Source organism: Bombina bombina, chromosome 2 (assembly GCF_027579735.1).
Source record: "Bombina bombina isolate aBomBom1 chromosome 2, aBomBom1.pri, whole genome shotgun sequence".
In the NCBI taxonomy this organism is placed as follows: Eukaryota; Metazoa; Chordata; class Amphibia; order Anura; family Bombinatoridae; genus Bombina; species Bombina bombina.
This window is the reverse complement of record NC_069500.1, coordinates 1,002,218,371-1,002,227,407: the sequence shown is the minus strand read 5'-3', so window position 1 is coordinate 1,002,227,407 and position 9,037 is coordinate 1,002,218,371.

Sequence of the window (9,037 nt, the reverse complement as noted above, 5' to 3'; positions counted from 1 at the left end):
TTTGTAGGAGGAGTCTTACCCTATATATATCTGTACACACCCTACCTTCTTTGTCTGCATTTCCTTTACGTTTCCTGGTTTCCACTTCCAGTTTTTGTTGTTGTTCGAAGTTGGTTGAGTTGAATCGATTGGAATCATTTCACATTTCGATTCCTTACGCATCAGTCATTTGATTTGACTCAGACATTATTTGATAGTTTGTTTGTTACGATTATTTCTTTACTAAGATATGGCTAGATTACGAGTTTTGTGTTGTTAGTGAAAAATCAGCGTTATGGGTTATAACGCTGCTTTTTCGCTACCGCTGCTATTACGAGTATTGTCAAAAAAGCTGTACCACACACTTTTTTGGCCGTAACGCAAGTTAACTTACGCAATTTGCGTAAAGTCTTTTTTCAATGGGACTTCCATAGCGCCAATATTACAAGCTTTTTCTGGGACGCCAAAAAGTGAGCGGTATAGCCTAACCCGCAAGATTTGTAACGCAATCTAAAGTCAGTAGTTATACAAAGCTATAGCATAAAACTCATAACTAAAGTGCTAAAAAGTACACTAACACCCATAAACTACCTATTAACCCCTAAACTGAGGCACTCCCGCATCGCAAACACTAAAATTATTAACCCCTAATCTGCCGCTCCGGACATCGCCACCACTATAATAAACATATTAACCCCTAAACCGCCGCACTCCCGCCTCGCAAACACTAGTTACATATTATTAGCCGGATGTCTTGAAGATGGACCCGCTGCGCCGAATGGATTTAGATAGAAGATGCCGTCTGAATGAAGAATTCTGCCTATCTGGAGGACCACTTCTGCTGACTTGGATGAAGACTTCTCTCGGCTTCGTTGAGGACTTCTTGCTGCTTGGATGAAGACTCCTCCTGGCTTCGTTGCGGATGGATTTTACATTTTTTTTTACAGGTAAAAGAGCTGATTTCTTTGGGCAATGCCCCGCAAAAGGCCGTTTTAAGGGCTATTGGTAGTTAAGTTTAGGCTAGGTTTTTTTTTTGGGGGGGTGGGTTATTTTGATAGGGCTATTAGATTAGGTGTAATTAGTTTAAATATCTGATAATTTATTTTTTATTTTGTGTAATTTAGTGTTTTGTTTTTTTTTTTGTAATTTAGGTAATTGTATTTAATTTAGGTAATTTATTTAATTGTAGTGTAAGGTTAGGTGTTATTGTAACTCAGGTTAGGTTTTATTTTACAAGTAAATTTGTATTTATTTTAGCTAGGTAGTTAGTAAATAGTCAATAACTATTTAGTAACTATTCTACCTAGTTACAATAAATACAAATTTGCCTGTAAAATAAAAATAAACCCTAAGCTAGTTACAGTGTAACTACTAGTTATATTGTAGCTAGCTTAGGGTTTATTTTATAGGTAAGTATTTAGATTTAAAAATGTATTATTTAGGTAATGATAGTAAGTTTTATTTAGATGTATTTAAATTATATTTGAGTTAGGGGGTGTTAGGGTTAGGTTTAGGGGTTAATAAATTTAGTATAGTGGCGGCGACATTGGGGGCTGCAGATTAGGGGTTAATAAATGTAGTTAGGTGGCGGCGATGTTAGGGGCGGCAGATTAGGGGTTAATAATATTTAACTAGTGTTTGTGATGTGGGAGTACGGCGGTTTAGGGGTTAATATGTTTATTATAGTGGCAGCGACGTTGGTGGCGGCAGATTAGGGGTTAATAAGTATAATGTAGGTGTCGGCAATGTCAGGGCGGCAGATTAGGGGTTAATAAATATAATGTAGGTGTTGGCGATGTTGGGGGCAGCAGATTAGGGGTTAATAAGTATAATGTAGGTGTCGGCGATGCCGGGGGCGGCAGATTAGGGGTTAATAAATATAATGTAAATGTCGGCGATGTCGGGGGTGGTAGATTAGGAGTTAATAAGTGTAAGATTAGGGGTGTTTAGACTCGGGGTTCATGTTAGGGTTTTAGGTGTAAACATACATTTTGTTTCCCCATAGGAATCAATGGGGCTGCGTTACGGAGCTTTACGCTGCTTTTTTGCAGGTGTTAGACTTTTTTTCAGCCGGCTCTCCCCATTGATGTCTATGGGGAAATCGTGCACCAGCGCGTAAAACCAGCTCACCGCAGCGCTGGTATTGGAGTGCAGTATGGAGCTCAATTTTCCTCTACGCTCACTTCTTGCCTGATAACGCCGTTTTTTTTTAAACCTGTAATACCAGCGCTGTAGGGAAGTGAGCAGTGACAATAACGTGCAAGTTAGCACTGCACCCCTCATAACGCAAAACTCGTAATCTAGCCGTTAATGTTTTTTCCTTTCAACCATTTTTGATATTTTTACACTCTACCATTTCATATTTCCTTTCATACACGTTTATTTTTTGTTTACTACGATTACTTTTAATTTCTGTCCATAGCTGCCACGCTATCAGATCCATTTGTTATACTTTGAATACCTATGTTTTCTATACTTATTATATAATTTAATTAAGGTTGTTGCTTCGTATATTTGTCGGTTTTAATTATGTTCTTATATTATCGGATCCGTTCGGTAGCTTTGTATGTTTTTGTTGTTTCAATTTAGCTGTATTATTAATATTTTGTATGGTTAGTTTAACATTAAGGTTGTCATTTTGATTGCTTTCAATATATTCACACGCTGCTATTTTATATCTTCTTTCTTACAGGTTTGTTTTTTTGTTTTCAACTTTTGCTTTTTTTATTCAAGTCCATAGCTTCCGCACCCTTGGATCCATTCGTTATACTTCAGATTCGTAACTTTGGTAGTTTGTGATGTAAATTTTTTAATGTTAATTTTTTGTATGCTGTGTTTCATTAAGGTTTTTGTTGCTTTGAATATTTGTCGTTTTCTCATGATCGTATGCTATCGGATTAGTTTGGTAGCTTCTTCTGCTTTCGTTGTTTCAATTTAGCTATATTGTTCATATTTGGTTATATATATTTTTGTTGTTTGGTTAGTGTAATGTTAAGGTTGTCTTTTTTTATTACTGTCCCTAGCCATCGCACTATCGGATCAATTAGTTATATTTCGAATTCATAAGTTTGGTACTTTGTGTTTTAACTTTGATTTACTTTCGTGTTCTGTATGCTGGGTTTCATTAAGGTTGTTGTTGCTTTGTATATTCATAGTTTTAATCATGTTCATATGCTTTCAAATTCATAGCTATATTTATTCATATTCAGATTTATTTGGTTAGTATATCCCTAGCCTTTTATTTATACTTCCAGATCCGTTCTGTAGGTTCAAGCGCTTTCGTATGACTTTTTAACTTATAGGTTTTTAGTTTCAGTGTCTATTTCTTTATTTTTTGTGTTATGGATAAATTTAGGCTTGTTTTCAGTTGGTAGGCTGTATTTTATTCAGGTAGGTATTCTTTTGGCTCAAGTTTATTTTGTTATTTTTACGAACCATCATCTCGCATATTTTCTTTCAGTTATGTTTTTGTTGTTTTTACTTTACGTCATGTCTCATCACTTTTCATTTTACATACATTAGTATTTTTGTCATACTAATGTATTTACGGGCACCTACGGACTGAGTTATCATTCAATACATCAAACGTGCACGTCATACCATAACATTCCTACCTTTTTAACTGATATGTTTTCAAGTATTCATAAGGCCTGAGTTTTACATTTTTTTAATTTGCCTGGTACACCCCAGGTAGCTCGGTCTCTTTTACAGACAGAGACTGACACGTCTTCGGTCCCGTGGAAGTTGAGTTTTAGTTTTTAAATGATTTGCTATCACCCTAGTGAGTCTGCTCACTTGCACTACATTCTTCTTCTTTTCTTAGCTCACCCAATGCGTTCAGCTACCACCCAATAGTGCACTGCTGCTTTTTCAACAAATGATACCAAGAGAATGGAGCAACATAGATATAAGAAGAAAACTGGAAAGTTGGTTAAAATTGTATTCACTATATGAATCATGAAAGAATAACTTTGAGTTTCATGTCCCTTTAACCCCTTCACTACCAGGAATTTTAGAGAAGAACTTGTAGAAAAGGTCAGGAAAACCCACTTCCCAAATAGTCACACCAACCAAATGTACCCATTCCAAAAGGTTAGGTGGGAGAGGCAATGAGCCATGTGATTGCCATCTTCCATATCCAGCTGGCTGTTTAAAGGGACAGTGAACCCCAGAATTGTTGTTGGTTTAAAAGATAGATAATCCCTTAATTACCAATTCCCCAGTTTTGCATAACCAAAACAGTTATATTTTTACACGTTTTTACCTCTGTAATTACCTTGTATCTAAGCCTCAGCAGACTGCCCCCTTATTTCAGTTCTTTTGACAGACTTGCAATTTAGCCAATCAGAGCTGACTCCATGGTAAATTCACGTGCATGCGCTCAACGTTATCTATATGAAAAACATGAACTAATGCCTTCTAGTGGTGAAAAACTATCAATATACATTTAGATTAGAGGCGGCCTTCAAGGTCTAAGAAATTAGCAAGTGAGCCTCCTAGGTTTAGCTTTCAACTAAGAATACCAAGAGAACAAAGCAAAATTGGTGATAAAAGTAAATTGGAAAGTTGTTTAAAATTACATGCCCTATTTGAATCATGAAAGGTTTTTTTGGACTTGACTGTCCCTTTAAGTAAAAACAAAACTTTTGCTCAAAAAAGGGTTTGGAACACCAACATCCCAAGTTGGCAAACCAACCAATCTCCCCATTCCAGAAGCCTTACTAGGAGGGATAACGCATTTTGTGTAAAAATGGCCTGGAACTTCCACTTTCCAAATAGCCCCAACAACCAAATTCATATAAAAAATCATTAACTTTTTCACACTCCCTCATCTCTCTGCTGCTGGAATGCCTACCTGCCTTCTACCTTCCCTCCTACACCTCCCACCAGCACCAGCAGATGCTGGTAACTTGACTGTAACTTTACTGCCAAGACTGCTGGAGTTTCATGCAGCTCAGACGTGTATATATATATATATATATATATATATATATATATATATATATAATCCATGCGGTACGATAGGCAAAGTACCGCATTACGTATATATACATCCGATTGGGTTAAGCAATGTATTAGAGCATGCCATTATTTGACAATTGTAGCCCTTTAAAAATGAGGATGTGGTAAAAGTAGGAACAAAACAGGCTGGAACGGTCATATAATTAGTCAAATTATAAAAAAAAAAGAAAACAGTAGAAAGTTTAATAAACAATGTTAGAGTTCAAAAATGTAGAACAAAATTTCTTATTAACCACTTCATATCCCAGATGAATATAGAATGCTCTGGAATGACCCAGAACGGTCCTGAACACCCAAGTAGCCACACCAAAAAATGCAACCGTTCCACACGGCTATGTGGGAGAGATAAAATGAGCCACATACCTACCAATAAAACCACATCCAAATTTCCATTTGGGTTAAAAAAGTGTTTTACACAAAAATGCCCCAGAAAGCCCAATTACCAAGTGGTCACTTTAACCAAATTCACCAGTTCCCGAAAACTAGGTGGGAAAAAGACAATGAGCCATAAACGCACCACAAAACCCACTTCCAAGTGTCCATTATAGTTAAAAAAAAAAGCATTTTGAATGCCCATTTCACAAGTAGCCACACCAACCAAATGCACCTGTTCCACAAGGCTAGCTGGGAGAAAGACCATCAGGCACACACCTTCAGGAAAAAAAAAGGCATTTTGTGTAGAAAAGGTCAGAAAAACCCACTTCCCAAATAGTCACACCAACCAAATGTACCCATTCCAAAAGGTAAAGTGGGAGAAGCAATGAGCCATGTGATTGCCATCTTCCATATCCAGCTGGCTGTTTAAGTAAAAAAAATGTTTGCTAAATAAAGGGTTTGGAACACCAACATCCCAAGTTAGCAAACCAACCAACTTCCCCCATTCCAGAAGCCTAATTGGGAGAGATAAAGCATTTTGTGTAAAAATGGCCTGAAACTTCCATTTTCCAAGTAGCCACACCAGCAAAATTCACCCATACATCAAAGGCTAGCTGGGAGAGAGACAATGAGCCACACACTCACCACAAAATCCACATCCAAGTGGAACCCATTCCAAAAGGCTAGTTGGGAAAGAGATAAAAAGCAATAAACCAGCCACAAATTCTACATCCATTTGAATGTTCCAATCAAAAATAGACTTTTACATAAAAATGCCCAGAAAGCCCACTTCCCAAGCTCTAAAAGCCAAGGTAGTAGAGAGACAATGAACCATGCACCTGCCAATGAATCTATTAAAGTGGCAATTACAGTTAAAAAAGCATTTTGTGTAAAAAAAAGCCAATAACTCCCACTTCTGCAGTAGCCACACCAATCAAATTCACCTGTTCCATAAGGCTAGGTGGGAGAGAGACAATGAGCCACATACTCATCATAAAATTGATTTGGATGTGGAAAAACAACGAGCCACACACCCTCTACAAAATTCACATCCAAGGGGCCAATCTGTTCCAAAAGCATTTTTTGTATAAAAATGCCAGGAATGAAACCTTGCTAGGTAGTCACATCAAACAATTTCACCCGTTCCACAAGACTAGGTGGGAGAAAGAGAATGATCCATAAACCAGATAGAAAATCCACATTCAAGTATCCGGTCAAAAATGTATTTTGTGTAAAATAAAAAAGGCCCAGAACACCCACTTCCCAAGTAGCCACACCAACCAAATTCCCCCATTTTTCAACACAAAGTTGGACAGAGACAATGAGACACTCACCCATCACAAAATCCACATCCAAATGGCCATGTCAAAAAAGTATTTTGTGTAAAAAATGTCCACAACAACCTGTTCTGAAGTAGCCACACCAACAAAATTCACCTATTCCACAAGTGCAAGAGAGGCAATAAGCCACTAACTCACTACAGAATCCACATCCAAGTAGTCATTCCAGTCAAAAAAGTATTTTGCAAAAGACCCACTTCCCAAGAAGCCACACCAACCAAATTAATCCGTTCCACAAGGCTAATTGGAAGAGAGAAAATGAGCCACACACCCTACCACAGAATGCACATCCAAATGGCCATTCCAGTCAAAAAATATTTGTGCACAAAAAAGGCCAAAACAACCAATTACTAAGTAGCCACACCAACTAAATACATCAATTCAACATGGCAAGGTGGAAGAGAGACAATAAGCCACACATCTGAAACAATTCCACAGCCAAACGGCTGTTCCAGTCAAAAAAGTGTTTTGTCAAAAAAGACCCAGAACACCCACTTCCCAAGTGGCTACTCCAATCAAATTCACCAGTTCCATAAGGTGGAATATAAACAACTGCTACAGTACCCATTTCAGTCAAAAAGTTATTTTGAGTGCAAACAGTTCAGGGTGTCGTCCTCCTATGTAGGTGCGCTCAGGGAGCAAACAATGATGGTAGTCGACGGCTTCTAAAAACGTAGAAACCAGGCTGCTCTTCCAATATAGACAGGGTAAGTGGTATCTGTAGCGAAAGATAGAAGGCGCCAAATAGGGTGATATCGCTACAAACAAATATGATGGCAAAGTGATAAAGATTATTACTCACAAGCCGAGCGGCACTGGATTGTGCCTTCACAAGCAGACCGGGACCTCAGCGTCGCCCGGAAGACCAACCAAGGCAATATCCAATCGATGATCAGGAACACGCTACCGAAAGCCAATCAGGGCCCAAAGCGGTAACACTCCTTCCTTTCGAAACCTACGGGTCTCTACACTCCCAGCTGGGAATAGATGATACACCACAGGTACCGGGAAATTACTCCAATTCCTCGATAGTGATGAAGGAAATGGAATGGTGGATAGAGGGGAGAACAAACTCCAGCAGGATATATATAAACAAGTTTATTAAAATGTTTTTAAAAAGCAACACGTTTCCGGGTCTGCTTGTGAAGGCACAATCCAGTGCCGCTCGGCTTGTGAGTAATAATCTTTATCACTTTGCCATCATATTTGTTTGTAGCGATATCACCCTATTTGGCGCCTTCTATCTTTCGCTACAGATATTTTGAGTACAAAGGGCCCAGAACACCAACGTAAGCACACCAAACATATTCATCAGTTCGACAAGGCTAGATGGAAAAGAGGCAATGAGTCACACACATACCACAGTCAAATGGCAGTTCCAATAAAAAATTATTTTATGCAAAAAGGCCTGGAACATCCTTTTCCAAGTAGTAAAACTAACCAAATTCACCTGTTCCACAAGGCTAGGTGTGAGAGAGACAATATGCCATACACTTGCCACAGAATCCACATCCAAGTGGCTGTTCTGTTCAAAAAATCATTTTGCTTAAGAAAAGCCCAAACATCCACTTCCTGGGAAGCCGCAGCATCAAAATTCACCCTTCCACAAGGCTAGGTGAGAGAAACAATAAGGCATGCGCCCACCATAATATTCACATCCAAGTGGATGTTCTGGTTAAAGAACAAAATTTTCCCAACCTCGACTGTCATTGACACTTTTCTTGCTACCTTAAACCTACCTCAAGTTTCTCAAGACCAGGCGGCCCTTTTGCAGAATCCCATCTCGGGGTTAGAAATTAAGACAGCTATTAAATCTCTTAAAGCCTTTAAATCGCCGGGACCGGATGGCTTTTCAGACATCTTTTATAAAAACTTCCAGACGCAATTGACCCCATACTAGCACGCTTTTTTGCATTAGCAAGCTCACAAGGCACCTTTCCGGCCGAATTCTTGCAGGCCGCTATTATCACTATACCGAAACAGGGAAGAGACTTGACGCTATGCGCAAGCTACAGGCCTATATCGTTACTAAATCTTGACGTTAAGCTATATGCTAAAATATTAGCTTCACGTCTAAATACTCTTCTACCCACACTAATTGACCCCGACCAGGTGGGTTTTGTACTAGGTCACCAAGGACCTGATAACACCAGAAGGCTCTTAAACATCTACTTTGAAGCCCATAGAATCCACTTACCCTGTGTCACCCTGTCGCTAGACGCTGAGAAAGCCTTCGACAGGGTGCACTGGGGATACATGTTTGCGGTGTTGCGGAGGTTCGGGCTTCCGGGATCCTTTATTAAATCTATAGCAGCGCTATA